A 21260-nucleotide genomic window follows, 5' to 3' on the forward strand; every position below is an offset into this window, starting at 1 on the left:
AAATTAAATAAAAAACAAAAAAAAACCCAATCTTTTCCCAGCCACCTTCCCACCACCGCCGAACCCTAGCCCCTATCCCTTATCTCGCTAGAAAACGGCCGACCACCCCCTTAACCACCTAAAAACGACCGATCGACCCTTTAGCATCCCACCTGACCCACCGCCGACCCCCAAAACCACCCACACAACCTTCCCCGACCCCAAATACCACCAACCGAGCTTTAATTTAAACACCCAACATTTTCCAACCACCGCGCAAACCCCCTCTTCCTATCCTCCACCCTTGAAACGACGAAATCGTCAATAGCAATCGACCATTCTAGATTTCCATGGTTGATTTCGCCCGTTTGAGGGTGAAAGGTTTCCATAGTCGAGTTCTATTCTGGGTTTCCATGGTCTGTTGCGGTGGCTATGGTGATGTATCGTGTTGGTGTGTGAGGTGGTTGCGAGAGATGGGGTGGGGATTAGCACAGGGGTCGTCGGTTAAACGAAGTTTTGTGGGTCAGCGTGTGGGTGCTGGAGTCGGGTAGGCAGAGTTTTGGGTATTGCGTGAAACAATGCGGTGGTTGGGGTGGTTTTTCGGGAGGAGGAAAGGAAAATTAAGTGGAGTCGACGGTTTGATGGGGTCAAGGGTTCCAGCGGGAGGTGAGGGGGTTCCGACGGAAGGTTAGGGGGTTCCGGCAGGTGGTCAAGGAGTTCCGGCGGTTAGCTTTGGGCTGATGGTTGGATTTGACAGGTGGTTACGGTGGTGGGAATGGGTTGGGTTAGGATTTAGAGTTTTTTTAATTTTAATTTTATTTATATTTTTTAAACCAATAACTGACTGACACGTGTCCACATGTGTCATGATTAAGCCCTAATGACTAACGGAGTTAACAACCAATGTCATTAATGGCACTCGGTGAATTATTTAAGAACTGAGTGGCATTTGGTGAATTCTGGAAAGTACGATGCCATTTGGTGAATTTTTAAAGTTCTTAGTGGCATTTGGTGAAATAGTCGTTCATTAAACCATGTGATTGAAAGTCTAAATTACATTAAAAGCATTAAATAATTAGTGAGAAAAAGTAAAAAGAGAATACATCAGGAAAAAAAAAAAAAAAAAACCAATCAAATGATGTTATTTGCAATGCATTAAATGCAAAAAATATTTAGCACAAAAAATCAGTAAAAGTTGAGGATATTTTGGGGATTAAATTAGGAAAATGAGGTTTAAATGGTAAAAAACCACTTACTATAAAGGGAAAGATTTTAAAAACAAAAATTTGTCAGAAAAAACCTTTTAAATGCCTCATTTTGCACCAAAAAAAAAAAAAAAATAAAAAAAAAAATAAAAAAACCTAACCTTTTAAACGATTCTTTGCTAAAAAAAACCACCACGATCACTTTTTTTGTTTAATGAAACCTCACCCCTCTTTTCCGGCATTGACTCGAGATTTTCCCTACTTGCAGCCACTATTAGGCGTTTTTCCCTCTTTTGTTTTTGCTCCCTAATCCCCTTTATAATATCCCCAAATCAGTCCAACAAAAAATTAGGGCAAATCATTCCAATGAAAAATTAGTGCAAATCTCTCCGAAATCATATCTATTGATTAATAAATTAGGGTTCTTCAACAATTTGTTCAACAATTATAGTGCTTGATTCACCATTGTAGCACTCACTCTAGTTCTCCCTTGTCTTCTCTAATTCACTCTACCATTAAACTGACAAACACTCCAACACAAACAAAATTGCAGGATTTCAACAAATTAGGGCAACAAGTGAACAATTTTAGTGCAGAAATTCAACAATCCAAGCAAGTTTTTGTGTTATATTTAAGCACCATAGTTCAAAATCACCAAACAACCAGCAACAATCACCTTTCTTCCTCCTTTAGCCATTGACAAAAGCAAGAACGTGAGCTTTTCAATTGTCTAAAAACAGCCCCAATTTTTATTTACAATTTTGAGTCAAGCACTGATGAATATACACTTACCTCAAGTTGTGGTTCTTTGATGTATTAATGGCAGCAGAGGAGAGAGAAAGAGAAACCCAATTTGATGGATGGCGTTGCAGAGCTTTCATGGAAGAAATGAGAAAGAGAATACAGGGGAAAGATTTAAGAGGGAGTGCAAATATAAATACAATTGGGTGTAAGTAGGGAAAAATTGGAGTTAACACCTGAAATTTGGAGTCGATGCCGGAAATGAGGGGTGAGGTTTCATTAAACAAAAAAGTGATCATGGTGGTTTTTTTTAAACAAAGAATCATTTTAAAAAAAAATTCTTGCAAAATGAGGTATTTAAATGATTTTAACTGATAAAATTTCCTTTTAAAAATTGGACTTTAATTTTGATTTGTCAAAAAAGGAATAAGGTACTTTAATAAAGGGACGGAGGGAGTACTACGAGTATTATTTTAAAACCGTAAGTTGAAAACACTTGATCTCTTGCTATTTTTCCTATATTAAAATAATTTCATTAAAATAATTTCATTTAAAAAATTATTAAAACAAAAATTCAATAAAACATCTTTTCCATCCAAAACTTTAACACAAACTATTGGGTGTGTCGGTGCGTGCATCCACCTGCACCCAACAGTTCGTGCGGCACAACTCTCCTCCTTTCTCTTTCTCTATCCTTCTTCTCTTTCTTTCTCTTTTATCTCTTATACTCCTCTTTTTTCCAAATCAAAATCAAAATTGCATAAAACATTCATAATTAATCCTAAGGGGTATTTGTTTTGAAATTTGCTATTGAATCGAAAAGGTCACATGGTGGAGAAGAAGATGGCGGCGACGGCCGATGGCAGAGGAATGAATTCTAACCCTTGGTGGTGTAGTAGGAGGCGGCGACAGATCCCTAGTGGTGTCGTTTGTTGCTTGGTTTGCATGCGCGGTTAGGGTGCAAATCGTGTTTGGTTTGCGTGGTTGGGGTGCAAATCGTAGCTGGGCTCTGATGTGGCTGTGGTTGGGCGCCGGCGTGGTTGCGGCTGAGCTCTGGCGTGCGTTTGTGGGAGGAAGGATAGAGAGTGTGGTGGTGATTTGTAGTTAATGAGATCTAAGGGTGCTCATAAATCAATCCAAACCAAAAAAACGAACCGGTCCACCCCAGACTGGACGGAATTAGTCAGTCCAGTCTTCAGGTCTTGAAAATCATTTTTTTGGTCTTCAGTCTCGTTTAAAAACCCTATAAAAACCGCTTTTGGACTAGACTAATTTTTTTATTAAAATTATGCGTGAAACCTTAAATAATGGTTAAAATTATACTTAGAAAACTTTAACTTAATAATTTTTTTTGTACTAAACATATACAAAAATGATGTAAAAATGACGTTACAATATAGTTTTTCCTTTACTTTTTTTGTGTTTTCCTTAACTTTATTAAAAATTTAGTATTCTTTTTAAGAAAATTCTTAAATCGGTCCAAAGCGGTCCGGTCTGGGTTTTAGACCTATTCTTTCGGTCCGATCAGGGTTCGGTCCTAGCTTAATTGGTCCGGTCTTCGGTCGAATCCGGGTCGATCTGGTCCGGTCTTGGACCGATGAACAGCTCTAATGAGAACATATCAGCCATTGTATGTTCCTAATGAAAAAGAAAGAAAGAGAGGAAGAAGGGGAAAGAGGAGAGAGAAAAAAAATGTGAATTTGTTGTTGTTAAGGAGATCATATCAGCCACAATCAATATATTTTTAATGAGAAAGAAAGAGAGGAAAAGGGGGAAAGAGGAGAGAGAATGAAACAAGTTTTGTATCTTATATATGTAGTTAATCATATTAGCCAATAAATAATATATATCAGCCAATTGATGTTTGATATAAGTCAATAATATTATGAACATATAAGATATTAATAAAAAATGTATCATTCAACAAAAGGAACCTATCAGCCAATAAAAGTAATATTTTAGCCAATAAAAAGGTACTTATCAGCTAAGAGACGGAACATATTTGCCAACAAAAAATACATATTAGCCAACAAGAAGATGAAATCAACCAACAAAAGGTACATATAAGTCAACAGAAGGAACATATCAGCCAACAAATGAAACATATCAACCAACAAAATGATGAAATCAGCCAACAAAAGCAACATGTAAGCTAACAAAATAAAAATATCAGCCAATAAAATGAAACATATAAGCCAACAATTAAAATTTAATTTTTTTTTTTTTTTTTTTTTTTGGTGTTTAGAGAGCCACAAGGGCGAGGGTGAGAATCGATCCTAGGATCTCCTGGAACCGGGAGGAAGCTCTAACCACTTGAGCTATCTCTCTCTCTCATTAAAATTTAAATATCAGCCAACTAAAAAACATATAAGCCAAGTGATGTATGATATCAGCTAATAAAAGGAAAAAACAAAACATATCAGCCAACAAAAAAAATATATATTAGCCAACACAAAAACCATATAAACCAACTAATGAAACAAATTAGCCAACACATGAAATATATCAGCCAACAAGTAAAAATATATAAGCCAAGTCTCCCGCGCCAAACAGTTCGTGCGTCCGTACGTACGCAATACCTTCTCCAATTTTAAAATTTATTATCATGTCTTTTCGAAATAAATGTGTAGGGTTATTATTAAATTATAATCATCAATACCAATATTCAATAGAGAATCAAGATTAACCTAATTGATTGGAGGCTGTCCTTCCACCCTTGTGAGAGGGGTTAGATTCTCACCCCAAGTAAGTAGGATCCTCAAATTTCCCCCTTACTTGCAAGGGAATTTTCCTTGCCTAATATAAAAAAATAATAATAAATAGGAAATTTTGACTTTTACCACAAAAAAAAACAAAAAATTGTTTTTTACCACCAAAACTTCTAAAACTTTTATTTTACCACCAAAAAAATTTCTAAAAATTGTTTTTTTACCACCAAACGGCAAGAAAACCGTTAAATCTAACGGCTTCAAAAAATTTCCTTCGAATTTCGTGCGCAAAATATGTTTTTCATGGGTTTAGGGGGGCACTTTGGCCCTATGGATCCAATTTGAGGTCAAAATTGACAAAAAATGATCGGAAATGCCTCGTTTTGCGTGTTCACGCAAATAGAGGTTTTTTTAAACACGCAAAACGAGGCATTTCCGATTATTTTTGTCAATTTTGACCTCAAATTGGACCCATAGGGCCAAAGTGCCCCCCAAAACCCCTAAAGAGCATGTGTTTGACACGAAAATCAAAGAATTTTAAAAATTCCGTTAGGTTTTTGACGACAGGTGGTAAAAAACAACTTTTAATTTTTTATTTGGTGGTAAAATAAAAGTTTTAGAAGTTTTGGTGGTAAAAAACATTTCTTTGATTTTTTTTGGTGGTAAAAGTCAAAAAATCCTAATAAATAAATAAAATATTCAATATTCAATAGTAATCTATTAACTAGTACTAAAACAAAACATGCTAATAGTTATACTAAAACAAAACATGCTAATAGTTATACTAAAACAAAACATGCTAACATCATCTTTTTCTCAAATTGTACACATGTCAATTCCATATAAATTTTTCCCCGCCAATTTACAATGATGACATTAATATATATATATATATATTTCTAAATAACTTCTACCTTTATTTTTTTTTTATCTAACAAACCTTTCATATGTTGTAGGAAAATTAGCAAAGAATAATCCAACCATAGGCTGATTCTCCCAAAATAATGCCACCTTTTGATTATTTTAAAATAATCCAACCTTTAGGGGTATTATCTTAGAGGTAATTATTGGGCGGGTTGGGTTCGGGCCGAAGCTAAAAAAAAGCCCACTTCTCGGGCTGGGCCGGGTCGGGCAAAGTTTTGGGCCAGAATTTTTTTGCTCAAACCCGCATAAAATGGTCGGTCCGTGCGGGCTTTTCGGGTCGGGCCTAAAAATTAACTAAATATGCGTAAAATTGTATTCTCAAACCCGCCCAAAAAAAATAACATTTATTCCATCTTTTTGAATTTTTGATGCTTAGTCATTACTAACGTTGAATGGTGTTTTGATAATGGCAAGGATGAATAACATTTATTTAATTCTAGCCAATAACAAGGTAAGGTGAAATATAGGTTCCACTTGTAAAGTTACAACTTTTGCTTCCAGACTTGTAGATTCTACTTGTGAAGTAGCAACATTTGCTTATAAACTTGTAGATTTATTTCTCCCTTAGCCATTATTTCTTCCTTTAGTTCAATCACGTTGTTTAATGAGTGAACTAAACAAGACATCGCATGTCCAAGAAGTAGCAATATGCTAAATCAATTTCTATAATACACTTCTTGAATTGGAACATTTTCATTCTTTTACCTCCCAACTATATGAGGTAGTTTCTAATCAATTGGAATTGGTCCATTTAATTTGAAAATTTGTTGTTCATAACAACTTTTAGCAAATAAGTAGTTCTAGGTTTGAGAAGTAGCAACTTGTTTGCATTTCTTGGCCTATAACATCTTAATGCAATCCTCATATATTCCTAAACCTTTCCCATTTGAGCCACTTAGAACATTTCTCTTAGGTTCAAAATGAAGTTTTGCTTAACTACTTTAAGCATTTGTCATGATTTTGCTAAGTCTATATTACCATTATTCATATAAGAGTTTAATCAACTATTCAATCACATTGAAGATAACAGATTTTATTGGACTTCTATACTTGTCTTTTAGGGGATTTGTACCTCCCATCTCATTATATATATCCCTTGAAATACTTTTCAAAATGAAGATGTGTTCATATTTTACTCAAACATTTTGAATAAAACCAACCTTAGACATGTGACATGGGTTTCTAAAACTTGCCTTTTAGAACCATCTTAGCAAAATCGGAATTTAGGTTTATAGATTATCTTTTAACCTTTTGAGAATTTTCTCAACTTTATTTTCAATCGAGGAGATTATATATAATAAAATTAGAACGACATGTTACTAATAGGTAAACGCAAAATTCAATTATGTTTAATTAAAATTTAAAGTACCATAAGCGATTTTAAAATTGGTAACTTTAAAGCATTTATTCAATGTTAATTGATCCCAATTGAGTTAAATGATTCCACAATCCTTTATTTGTGCAATAATTGACCGGACTGAGGCCCCACCATCAAGTATACATTTTCCAGGTGAGTATACTCTTTACTGATTACAACACTAGGCGAAAAAAGGGGTTGGCCACCGGTTCAAAACCCCCCTTTGCCACCGGTTTTGAACCGGTGGCCAGTGGGGGGGTGGCAAAACCTAGGACAAAAGGCCACCGGTTCAAAACCGGTGGCAAATTAATTAATTGCCACCGGTTAACCGGTGGCAAAAATGCTTCCCGGTTTTTTTTTTTTTAATATTTAAGATAAATGCCACCGGTTAACCGGTGGCAATAACATGTAATTTATTTTTTTTTTTTTTTGGCCTTTTGCTTTTTGCTACAATTATAATAAAAATTATATAAAAACACAAGTAAAATGCAAACCAAACATCACAGTATAGCAGAAGCGCAAAAACAATGAAATGTAATCCCATTATATTCAACAAGTAAATTGTTATTGTACAATACAAAAAAAAAAAAAAAAAAAAAAAAAAAAAAATTACAATGGTTTATTATGAAATTCAACTCAGAAATTGTTGTTGTACAATATATATAAAAAAAATACATCAAAAAAATTATTCCAAAATCAAGTCTTGAATCCTTGTTTCCTTAATTAACACCTGCATCAATTAAAACACAGAAATTAATAAAACTTAAAAAAAAAATGCGAAAAAACCTTGAAAACTCATGCACGACTAACACTTTCGAACCCAGCAAAATGTTTTTTTTTTTCTCGTCAAAAAAAAAAACTTTCGAACCCAACAAATCCCAGCAAAATTAATTTCGCCTAATAAAACCCAGCAAATCTACGAACTCCAAAACTTTCGAAAACGGATCTAACCCAGCAAATCAATTAAAGTCAGCAAACCCAGAAAATCAATTAAACCCAGCAAATAATTAAACCCAGCAAATTAATTAACCCCAAAACTTTCGAAACTCAATTAAACCCAAAAATTTCAAAACATCAATTAAGCGCAAAATAATGAAAAAATCAATTATCCCAAATAATTTCAAAATCAATTACACCCATCAATTAAACCGATAAACCATAACCCCGAACAATTAAACCCAAAAACATGCACTAACCTCAAATTTGACGACGACGACGCCGTTTCTCATCCGACGACTCGGATCATTCCTCGCCGTTAGATCCGATTAATCCAACGATGATAATCGATCTATCTTCCAGCTCAAATTCAACACCAAAAAAATTCTCAAAAAAATGCAATCAAATCAAACTTCTGATATTACAGTACAAAATGCAGAAATGTAGATCGAAATTATTGAAGAAATTAGGGCTTAGAACAAGAAATTTGATTGAAATCTAGAATTGAGGAAAGATAGGGAGGAGAGAGGACAGAGAAGAGAGGTCGAAGAGAGATGAGAGGAAAGGAGAAGGAGGAGGACAGAACGAGAAAGAGGAAAGGAGAAGCAGAACGAGAGAAAGGAGAAGGAGGAGGACAGAGGAGAAGACAGAACGAGAAAGAGGAGAGAGGAGAAGACAGAAGGAGGAATAGAGGAAAGAGGCGCCGATCATTTAGGGTTAGGGTATATAAAGGAACAAATAAAGGCCGGTTTTTTTTTTTTTTTTTAATATACTTAGTTATTGCCACCGGTTCAAAACCGGTGGCCTTTCCAATTTTTGCCACGGGTTTGGTTGAACCGGTGGCAATAACTCTTTGCCTCATCCCGCCACTAATTTTTGCCACGGGTTTTAAAAAACCGGTGGCCAATGAGCGTTGTATTTTTCAATTTTTCTACTAGTGCAACTCTTTGTAATTCTTGGTTGAATAATTACCCATTACATGTTTAATTATTACCCTTAGCTTCAAGGTTCTAAACATTTTAGGTAACCTTGCAGCTTGTTGAGTATAACCAATCAAAATTGTAGAACATGATCTACCTCCACTCCCCAAAGATATAATATGACACCCAACTGAGGTATGACCCATCATAAATATCAAAAGTTTCATTGGGTTTTTAATTGGAAAAGCAACCTCAATATTACCGGGACCTAGATTCATTATGTTGTGATTAAATAGTGAACTCTAGTGCATCTTCACAAAACATCAATAAAATCTAACATGCATAAAATACAAAATGCATAAACAAGACATAGCATGGTCCCTAATCCTAAGGAAACTAATAAAGTAAATGCTCCCACTTGAATCATCATCCATCTCATCCACCTTGCTCCTTTGGGTCTTCACTTCATGGGTTTCTTGGATTAACTGCAACATGTAATTCTATTCTATTCTATCTACTACATAAATAAAATGAAATAAAATCACAAAAAGATTTTATCGGTACGTAGACCATACTAAGATTACAAAAATTCACTACTACAAAAAGCGTGTTTTTGGACGCTTTTCAAGCCTTTTTTCGACGCTAAAAAGCGTCGAAAAATTATTTCTCTACGCTGCTAAAAAGCTTCGAAAATACGTGAGTCGAAAATTTTCAGGGACACAAAAAAGCGTCGAGAATATCGACGCTTTTTTGTGTCCTAACTAATATACGAAGTGTCGAAAATTACGTATTTCGCGCATTATCCCAAACGTGTGAAGTTTTTTAGCGACGCTTTTACCTATCCATATACTCAAATTTAACGACGCTTTTTGTTGTCTTGCGTTTATTCGTGTCAGCCTATGTTATGGCGGGAAACTCTTTGAAATTTGAAAATGTGCAAATATGTAGACATTAAAAAGCGTCAAGAATTTTTTTTTCCTTTTATTAAATTATTACCATCATACATACATTATAGTTATTTAAATTTATCATAAATTAAATTAAATTAATAACATTAAAATAAAAATAAACAAATATTCTATATAACTAGATTTAAAAATAATTAATTAATTAATCAACAATAATAAGAGTATGTAGTTAATTACCAAATTTATAAAAGAAAACATCAACACAATTATTAAAAAAAAAAAAAAAACGTCGCATATTATTGTAGCTTGTTCCTAAATAAATACATCACTAGCTAATATAAGACTAAAAACCAAAATAGATAGATGATGGCCTTATAGACAATGTAGTCGCTTGTTAAGTGTCCCAGCCTATTCTTTTGTTGCACCTACATGCCTTTTCCAATCTTCAAAAAAAAATAAATAAATAAATAAATACAAAGTATAAATTAATACATTACACAATATAGGCTCAAGATTCAACATGTTATATATTATTTAAACATAGAATTGTAAGTTAAACATAGAAATATAAATGAACAAAAAAGCCAACAGGTCAGTATTGCGGACAAATCCAAAGCCTAACTCAACGAAGCCGCATGGATCAAGTAATACAAAAGCTGGCATGGAATTCTGTTGGTATGTGTCTGTTGGGTTTGGGGATGGGTGCGTTGGGGTTCTGGTCAGGCAAGCATGAATCTTTATGTATGTATGCCACCAGGATCCAGCGATCCAACTGATATGAGAAGCATGGGGAACAACTGATGTCTGAGGACAGAATTTTCTATTCTTGAGTAGTTATGATTTATGTCTCATAATCTGTAGTTGATTGTGAGCTATGTTACCTAGTCTCAGACTCTTCATTTCACCATAAGTAGTACCAATGTCAGATCCACAACACAAGGATATCAGTATATATTGGCACTTCACACTTCATTTTAAGCTATAAATTCTGAGTTATTCGAAATCGCTCACGATCCACAATATCAAATGGACAAGTACTCGTGTTTGACACAATTACCCCGAGTCCCCCAATAGTCCAATACCCTGTATATATAGGAGGATTGTAAAAGGCACTTTGGTAACAGATATGGTTTAGGCATGAAACGACAAGAAAAAGCGATTTTTTTACAACAATATTCGACAAAAAGAAGTGAAAGAATTCTGAGACTAAAAAACATAAAAGATAACCTTACCACTCAAGTAACTTGAAGTAGACTTTTACCAGCTCCTAACAACTAAAGCAAAAAACCATGTTGTGCCTTGTACAGAAAAACAACCAAAATATTTGTTACCATGACAATCATAGATAAATAATCAAGCAGACAGCAGATTACTGGTTATATCAGACTAGGAATTCTATAAGTCATGTTTACAATTCAAAGTATCATCTAGTTTACCTGAAGCACTTGCAAAATCTTCCAGCCTGTGAAGTGCAAATGCATTCAGGTAATCATCTTTAAACCAAAGCTGCTAAACTCACCACAATAAAAAGAACTCAAATTGAGTCATGATTCTACTGGTATTGCTGCTAAAATAAAAGAACTCAAATTGCTTTTAAGATTAAACCATTTTTGAAGAACTTTCACTTTCATTTAGCATTATTAAGGTCAAAAGGTTGGAACTTTATTCTACTTAAAAGGTTGCATCCAAAGCCCCAGACAAGGCAGATAAGTAGCTTAGGCAAGGGAGCAGGACAGCAAGCAGTAGGGGAGCACGGCAGACAAGCAGTATAAATGGGAGTATTCTAGAGTAGAGAACCTTAGGCAGATTATTATCTCACACACACACACACACACACACACAAGCATTTTGAATTTCAGTTCTGAACTTCAGATCTGAATTCAGTTCTGGATTTCAGCTCTGATTTCAAATCTGATTTTTAGTTCTGAACTTCAGATCTGAATTCAGTTCTGGATTTCAACTCTAATTTCAGTTATAAAAAGAAATGTGACTTTGTTACCTGATGCTTTGCCTTTCCTAAGAATTCAGATGCTTTGACAAAATTGTCCAACAAGCGCTTTAAGAAGAAGATTGTTGTGTCCGACCCGGTCAATTCAATTCATAACTTTGTTAGACAACACTAACTCAATTCAATTCATAACTTTGTTACCTGGTGGTTTGACAAAATTCAGATGTTTTCTTTAGAAGACATTAAGATTGCATACTATTGCTAAAAAAATTCATAACATCATGCAAGATACATATATACTGAAAACTCACAATTATAACTAGCAAGCTTTTACTAAAGACAAATTTTGATCACAATCCCTTCTGAAATCATATTATGAAAAGTCACAAACTCACAAGTCAACTATGCTGTAACAAACATGCCTATGCATCTAATTACCTTCTTTAACAGACTCAAAATACTTCTCGAGTAATCCAAGTTCCTTCCTTGCTTACAGTTGACTGATTTGATCATCCGCATCAGAAACATCACTTGCAAAATTTTGTGAAACCTGTTTGGCTTGGCTCTAAAGTTTCTCCAAGTATAATTGTAATGAAGTCTTATGCTTTTCCGTGAAATTGGACTCTGAGGCATAAAAAAAGGACTTGAAACTTTGACATTCCTTATATACAGGCACTGCAAGACAAGGACCACACCAAAATTTTTCCAGCATACAACTCAAGCAAAATATGTTACAATTCAGTTGAAGTCAGTAGATTTTAATTAAAGTTCATCTTTTGCTAACTTGTAATTTCAGAGTATAATTTCTTTAATCAAATGATTTCTCTCTTGTATTTATTAAATATTGAAACATGGACAAAAGTTTACTAAAAAGGTTTAAAGATGTATACAAAAACCTAGCACATAAAATGGTTCTTTTACCAATAAATAAGTATGAAAAAGTTCTTAAATAAATAGATGTATCTCTAGACAAGCTCGTGAATTTCGTTGCCAGTAGTATCTGAAGCAATTGCTAACCTCCTTGGAAAAAAAATCTAAGCTTAGATTTATTAAACTCGAGTCCTAGATTCCTATAGGTAAGCTATTAGCACACAGATAGTGTTTCTTGTATTGATTTAAGCCAAAGTTTATAACAAGATAAGACTAAAAACGGTCCTACAGGTAAGTGAGGTAAGGCCATAGGTGAGCTTAGCGTTGTCAAAGTAAAATCCTAGAGCTGCATAGGTAATTTATAAATTCACAAAAAAAGGTTTAATTTCTTTTATTGATTCAATTCTAGTAACACAAGATGGACACAATCACAACCATGAACACACACACACACAAGAGATAGGACACAAACAATAGCTAAGGCAACTCAGTCAACAAGGGAAGGCAGTAGCACGTTAGCAAAAACACCTCAATGCATGCAGACGCAACACCGAACAATAACAACAGCAAAATCAAACAAGAACAAAACAAACAACCATTAATAACAAAAGCAACAACACATACATTCCTGCAACACCAGCCTGTTCGTTTCTAAGCCACCTGCCATGAGGCTGCTATGTCAGGATGACAAGAGCAACAGAGATATCAAGTAGGCACCAAGTTAGCACAAAAGCATCAAGTGGAGAATAAACTCCTTCAAATCCTCTTAATCACAATCCCCAATACACCCTGAAATAAAATAATGGAAGAAAGCAAACCAAAAGAACTTTAACAATGTATTTGATGCATAGATCTAGATGGGGAATTAACTATTCAATTGAAAAATCATATGCAGAGTTGATAAAATTACAAGTAACATTTGCTAGGTAAATGCAACAGCCAAAGATAAATTGAATTTGATTAAAAGTAACTAAAAAATAAACAAAAATCTATCAAACAACCGATTAAATATAGTAAAAAGGAACCCATCTCAAAATCTCAACTTTTCTGTGGGAAATTACTTCAAAATTTCCAATTTAATCGATTGAGTATAAACTTCTTTTAAATTCGCACATGAAATCTGACAATACTAGCTATTTCTTATAAACAAATATTTACCCAGATTCATCGCAAAATGAAGCATAACAATATATAATAAAACCCTATAATCTCTGTATTCATATATCAAACAATATCTAATCATAATTTTGTAATATTGTTGAAATTAGGTTGCTAAAAACAATTTCACAGACTTCAATCAAAAGCGAAATTCGTATTCGATCGAAAATGAAAGATGTACCTTTGAAACAAAAGCGGCATAGACAGTGACAAAATTGAGTAGAGAAATTTTACCATGTATTCGGGGGAATTGCAGGGAGAATTAAGATCTGGATTAAGATTCCATAAATCTCACGAAGAGGGCGGAAAAGTTAGGGTTGAGAACTGAGTAGTCTGATTTTTTTTTTTGGTTTATTTTCCGCTTAAAATTGAAACGTGGGCTTAGTTGTGATGTACTAACAATTCACGTGCTTGACATGTGCTTGTCTTCTCGACGCTTTCCAGCGACAAAAATTTCTTTCGTCGCGTAAAAGCGTCGAAAAAACGCGGGTACTAAATCTAACTGCTGATTCCCCTTACCTTGCGTCGAGGCCCCAGCGTCGAAAAAACACTCATTTTGTAGTAGTGATACTTCACGATACGCAAATCGTATTTAGCAATCTACTGGGCCATACTAGTCATTATATAGCAATAAAAAACATCATATATTATAAAATTGCTACATAATAAATCACTCATCATGCTTTCATAAACTACAACATCGAATGTTCACAATTAAGGAAATATGGCATCTAAATATCTCATATTTTAATTAATGCAACTAGATAATATCATATATTATTCATGACCATCAATAAAATATCGTATATTTTAAATTAGTCATGAAATACAATCAAATCTTATTTTAATCTTTAAAGATAAATCAAATTTATCCTCAAAGATTATCATAACAAAGTTAGGAATATCTATCATAATTATTAGCCAATCACAAAATTTTAAATCAATTATATTCAAAAATAATTGTGGGATAATCACATTATTTAAAGTCAATCTTTATCTTTTTGGAATATGCTCAAAATATTCTAACAAATCCTATCCAAAATTAACAACTTTAATTTAGGATAATTATCAAGAACCAACTTTTGAAATTTGATTTTATCCCTAAAATAAAATCATATTTATTTTGAAAATATTATAAAACAAAATAAATTTAATAAAAAAACATTTTTTTTTAAATTGCTGCCACGTCAGCCAGGGGTGAACCCCAACCAACGCATCAACAGGGAACATGGTGTGCGTCAATGAGGAGAACTTAGACCCCAACCAACGCACAGTCGCAAGAAAATCCGCAACCAGGAACTGATTCCAGCCACGGCGCAGGCAGCCGCTTATCCCGGAACTGTTCCAGCCAGCAACCTTCAGCCTGAAGTCGTCCTTGTCATCTGAGGGATGTTGTCGTCCGCCGGCTAGGCAGGAGCCCAGCCACCAGCAGCCGCAGGCTGCAGCACGCGGCAGTGCAACAGTTGCACTTTGCTGCTGCCGCCTGTCCTCCGCCCTGCATCGCGCACCCTTTCCGACCTCCTGGCTGGGTTGCCGTCATGGCCCACCTCTTGGTGGTTTGTCCACCCAGCCACGGTGCCCCTCCCAAAATTAACTCTTTTGTTTTTTTTTGTTTTTTTTTTAGAGTTTAATTTGATTAAACAACTTTTGTAAATTTAAATTAAATTAGGTTTTTTGAATTAAAACATAACATTTATGCCTAATTCAATTTTGAAATCAAATTCAGAATTTAATTTCAAATCTAGGGTTCTTCACAAAATTAATTCAAATCTAATCAAACTCTTGAATCAAATTATTGATTATACAAAAAATCATATTAATTTTATGTATCAAATCAATCCAATTAAATTTATGAAGCATAAATTATTCGAAATTCATCAAAATTAAGCACAAATTCAAAATTTAGGGCTTTATTTCAATTAAAATTTTCGAAAAACTAGGGCTTAATTCGGATTTTGCTAGAACAATTGAGCAATTAAATCATATTTAATCATATCCCAAAATTAAATCTCCATTTAATATAAAGATTGAATCTTAATTAAATTATTCACCCTCCAAATTGAATTAAAATTGTGGACTATCAAAGAATTAAAGTTAATATGCGTAAATGCAATAGGTTAATTGATACCACTGTTGGAGATATAGGTACTAATTGCGGAATAAACATGAATCATATTCATACAGTACCTAATCCCAAGATCTAATGCATAACACATAAAAAACATATAATTGAACCTTTGAAGCGTGATTCCACGTGCGATCGAGCAAGACAATGGGAGATAAAGAGCCCCAAGCGTGATTCCTCTACTTGGTCCACGGGCACAGATTAAGACCTCCACTAATGCTAGTTAGTTGCAATTAAACCCTTCAATTGTCCTTCTACGGAGAAGAGCGAGCAACGAACAAATCATGATCCACCACGAACACCACACACGCCGCCAAGGGTGGCCGCCAGTACGGATGAAGGGGGAGAGAGGGCCGTGAGTTAGAGAGAGGATTAGGGCTTCGAGATTGGTTGCCTTGATGTCAAAATCTACTGTATGTTGATTATGACTGCTTGCATGTAACTCTAGGCATGGATCTTATTTATAGATCCGATCTCTGAATAAGAGCCCATGTCAAAAGCTCAAAACCTAATCCAAAACTAACTATACTAGCCCATTAATTTCTCATGATTAGTTAATTGCTCATGAGGCCCATTAATGGGCCTTTAACTTGCTTAACCGAATACCCTTGTGTGTGACCTCATAGGATGCATTCTAGCAGGCTTTGGACCATTTGACTAGTCCAAAGATCATCTTTCATAGTCTAGCAACAGATGATAACGACCAAATAGAACGAACTTATTATCTCCATAATAATGATCCTTGATATATTTAGTAATTGCATTTATCGAAGACACAACTCCTTCGCCTTCTAGTACTCGCTTAGGTACTTTTGTTGGTACGCTTTGGAGTTTGTGGTTATGGCGTAATTCCAGAATCTTTAAGGATTCTTCTACGCCCCGTCCCTTCGATTCTCTGTTAGCGGAGGTTATGGATAATCATACAATCTTTGTGACTTCGATGGCCCTGCTAGTCTACCTCTGGCAGATGGTGGTACCTCTTCTCCACCGGGTTTTTATGTTGCTTGGCTGGGCCAAACCCCCCTTGGGATTGCATTGCCTTCTCTTTAAATAGATGGCTCTTGGTTCAAAGATTCTCAACGGGCTGGAATGAATGGGATGGTGCTTGGATAATGATGATCAATTGGATGATCGAATTAGTGGTGGTAGTAACTTTGGGGTTTGTTCCTCAGCTTTACATGCGGAGGCGTTAGCATGTTAAATCGAGGGTTTTTGTCTCTCATGGTTTTTACTAATTCATATAATCTGGTTTCCCTGCTTCGTGGGGAGGGGCACGGTAATGTCGCTTATATTTGGCTCATTCAAAGGATTTTGAAGTTGGCTTAACTAGGACTGGCAAACGGATCAGGTCGGGTCGGGTTCGTGTTCGGGTCAGCTAATTTCGGGTCAGCTACCCCCCAACCCGGACCTGATCCATTTAAGTTTTCGGGTTGAAATACTTGACCTGACCTGGTATTTTCGGGTTCAGGTCAACCCGAAAATGACCTGATTTGACCTGAAACTTTTTTTTTGGGTATTAATCAGGTTGTTAAATTCGGGTTGGGTCAACCCGGCCAACCCGATAATGTTCATTTTAACATTTTAACATGATATTTCAGACAAGTACTCCGTAGATATTAAAATTTAATACCAAACAAAATAACTTATAGATTACAAACAAGTTAAATTAATGAATTACAAATCGGATTTTAAATGCCAAAATGAATTTTAAGAACAATCTTCCATCTCTTTGTTTTGTCCTCCTTTATGGGAATGTGGAATCAATCTCCTCTCCAAATCTCTAAAATCTGACTCTTCGAAAGATAGATGATTTTAGTTGCTGTAATTTGCTGCCATTTAAAAATACAAACAACATCAGCATGAAAATAAATTGACATGAACAACAACAAAAGACAATAGATCAGAAATTATATGAACAACAAGAGAAAATTAATAATAAAAATCACTCAAATCAGCATAAATAAACCATATAATAACACCAAATACAGAAATTAAAAACAAAATTTAACAACAACAATCGTATAAAAACATGGACAACAGAAAGTCAGAAATTAACATTAACAATCGAATAATAGCATGCACTGATGAACAACCCGTATTTTTTAGAAACAATTAAATACATGTAAAATAATGATGAAACAAAATTACCTTGTAAATTGATGAAGAAGAAGAACGAGTAGAAGAGAGTGACTCACAATTAACAAAGGAGATTTGATTGTTTGAATTCTTGAAATGAAGAAAGATAAGTGAAAAATTGATTTAGAAGAGAGAATTAGAGAAAGGGTTGAAACGGCTGAAAGATTGTGATGATTTTAGGGTTTTTGCTTTTAATAGGAGGCTGGTTTTGGGCTTGGGCTGAATTCTTTTAGGTTTTTTTTTTTTTTTTTTTTTTTTTTTTTTTTTTTTTTTTTTTTTTTCGGGTTAAATGGGTCATATTCGGGTTGAAATATTCAACCTTAACCTAACCCATTTAATTTTCAGGTCGGGTTCATGTCGACCCATTTAAGTTTTCGGGTTGAAAACCTCAACCCTAACCCGTTATTTTCGTGTCGGGTTCGGGTCGGGTGTTCGGGTCGGGTCTGTTTTTGCCGGCCCTAGGCTTAACCTTTCGGGTTTGTAGTATTCATAAAGCGGATCGTCGTCGCGTTCAGAAGCGGCGGTTAATTCTATTTGCTTTAGAATTAGTATGTAATCTGTGTGTATTATATCTAAAAAAAATTAAAAAAAAAAAAAACAAAAAAATAACAAAACAATTGTGTTGTATATTCAATAAGTTGTTGGTTGTATGACTTATGTAGTATGTAGTGGTTAAAAGTTTAAAACATATAAATTGGTGGGTAAAATGTAAGATATTATTGTATCCATAAATCTGGTGAATATGACGAGTAAAAAGAGTAAAATAAGTATTGGATTATATAGCTAATACAAATACAACCAATTGGATGTTGGTGTAGTGGTGATTGAGACTGCACTTGGTGGGAGGACTTGTGTTTGATCCCCCGCAACAACAGTTAGGAGGGGACGACCAAAAATTTAAATTTTCTTCTATGGGAGATAGGAAATGAAAGTAAACTACTTTACTTGTATAGTTATGTGGAATATTATTCATTTATTTTTCAATTAATCTATTAGCTATTACCAAAATAAAACATGCTGACATCAAATCATTAAGGGGCACATGTCAATTTTTTATGAAATTTTTTTCCCGCTAAACTATTTTTGACATCATTATTGTTTTTTTTTTCCAATTTTTTTCATCATAAATTTTAAGGTTAAATAATTACAATATTTCTTTTAAGTTAATTAAAGAGATTATGATTATACTTTTTGGATTAAATAATATTAACAACTATTTTACATAAATAATATCTAATTAATCTGTGCAACGCACATGACTAAGGGCCTGTTCATATTTACTTAATTTCAGTTCAGTTCAGTTCAATTCAGTTCCAATCAGTTCAGTTCAGTTCAGTTCCAATCAGTTCAGTTCAGCTCTTAATTTCCCTCTCACATAAAATATTCATTTCAGCTCAATTCAGTTCAGTTCAGTTCCAATCAGTTCAGTTCAGTTCAGTTCCAATCAGTTCAGTTCAGTTCAGCTCAATTCAGTAAATATGAACAGGCTCTAAAAGAGTGAGATAACATAGTATGCCAATGACATAAAAATATAAAATACTATTCAAATCACATTCCTTAATTTTTGAATAGGCCATTATTGTGATTAAAATAAAATTTTCCATAATTAATCAGTGCAAATGATCAGCCCTTCATTACTAATTGAATAATCTTCTTTTTAAACCCTACGGGATTAATAATTACTCTTTGATTTATAAACCGTGGATTGCAAAATAGTCGGACATTAAACAAGTATAAGCCACAAAGAATACTGTACACTCTGCAGCCGAAGATTAGCCAAACTAAAGTAAAGATAAGTCGAGAATTTCCTAAATAGACCACTACAAACATTGCCAAGAACTTAAAATAGCAAACGAGAATGAAAGTTATTCTCTAGTACCTTTTCCTATTACATTCAGATTTGCATTTGCAAGGGATTGGACTGACAATCAAACTCCCGGTGATGGTCGAATTATTCTTTTCGGGCGAAAACCCAACTCCGATATCATCACACACGAGCTTAATCTCGCACTTGTCAAAATAATGATCACGAGGACGTACATAGTGACCCTGAGCTTTTAAACCAAACCGTAAAACATTATCTCGATAGATCGAATCAATGGTCTCGTTTCCAAGGTAGTGTGCATTGATGAGCATTCCAAATTGAATCTGGCGTTGTTTATCATCTTGAAGAAAATCATCAAGTGTCGTCGATGAAATAATCTCATCATTTTGGTGATACTCTAATGACACTTGCATTTGATCAAAAGACAATAAGCCTTCATCCTTGTTCTTTAATGTGACAGTAAAGTTCAAATCAGCTGTTGCAAGTTTCTCAGTATTATATACTTTCATGGAAAGAGAATCAACCTCAAACTCTGGAACAGAATTACGATTGTTGCTACGGCCGACGAAAAACATTAATAAACCCAAGAAAAGCAAAAATGGGATAAATGGGATCATGAATCTTATAAATTTCACGATGTGGTTGTCGTTGCTGCTGCTATTGTTGTTGTTGTTGTTGTCGAGTTCCATTTTTCGTGTTCTATCTTCTTCAACACCGAGCATGACATAGAACAATTTCAAACATGTTGCAACAATATAATCCAATGAACACAAACAAACATGTCTAAGGGCTTGTTTGATACTTTGATATCGTTTTTTTTTTTTTTTTACTATTACAATAACATTAAAACAAATGACAATAACACATACTCATGTTAATCTCCCGCAACAACAATCGGAAGAACTGATCCCAAAACTCGAATTAGCCCTAAAAGATTAACCGGGTGGAACCCACACACACATAAAACACGTTATTCAATATATATATATATATATATATATATATATATATATATATATATATATATATATATATATATATATATATATATATATATATATTTTTCTTTTTAGGAAACTAACAATGTTATATACTTTCAAGTAAAACTTTTGTATACACCCGGTTTACACTAATATTAGACTATTAGTGTACATCGAGCAGTATAAGGGTAACTTTTAGCTAATTTTAGGGTGACTTTTTGCTCTTTTTTTGGGTAACTTTAAACAAAATACAATTTTTATATAAATAGACACCAAGAAAAGTTTTATAATGGTAATTTAATTACATTCAATCACTACCAATTGATTTTTAGTCATTTAAAATGTGATTCCTTACTAATAAACCGTTGATAATTTTTATTTGTATTGGGTTACTTTTATGCATATTGGATTAACTTTTATTCATTTCAAGGGTAACTTTTGATCACTTTAGCCTATCTTTATAATGGATGTACAATAATAATTGTACACCCGATTTTTTTAAAAGTTTGTATACTTTCAATGTAATCCGTCAAAACAACT

General features: G+C 34.1%; 2 long non-coding RNA genes across 5 annotated transcripts; both read right to left on the reverse strand.

Annotated features, from left to right (window-relative positions):
• Positions 1 to 9846: 9846 nt before the first annotated feature.
• Positions 9847 to 14026, reverse strand: LOC145618339 (uncharacterized). Of its 4 annotated transcripts, none has more exons than XR_014107900.1 (6): positions 13889 to 14026; positions 13121 to 13285; positions 12065 to 12250; positions 11678 to 11827; positions 10911 to 10976; positions 9847 to 10121 (listed from the first exon to the last, which is right to left on the reverse strand). It is a non-coding gene; the product is annotated as an uncharacterized LOC145618339 (long non-coding RNA). The 4 variants fall into 4 exon arrangements; XR_014107898.1 differs by having other exon boundaries at positions 10911 to 11140; XR_014107897.1 differs by having other exon boundaries at positions 10911 to 11187.
• Positions 14027 to 17385: 3359 nt separating this feature from the next.
• On the reverse strand, positions 17386 to 18563 carry LOC145618604 (uncharacterized). The gene is made up of 2 exons (XR_014107952.1): positions 17928 to 18563; positions 17386 to 17608 (listed from the first exon to the last, which is right to left on the reverse strand). It is a non-coding gene; the product is annotated as an uncharacterized LOC145618604 (long non-coding RNA).
• Positions 18564 to 21260: the final 2697 nt, after the last annotated feature.

This window comes from Chenopodium album, chromosome 26, assembly GCF_948465745.1.
Source record: "Chenopodium album chromosome 26, dcCheAlbu1.1, whole genome shotgun sequence".
Lineage (NCBI taxonomy): Eukaryota > Viridiplantae > Streptophyta > Magnoliopsida > Caryophyllales > Amaranthaceae > Chenopodium > Chenopodium album.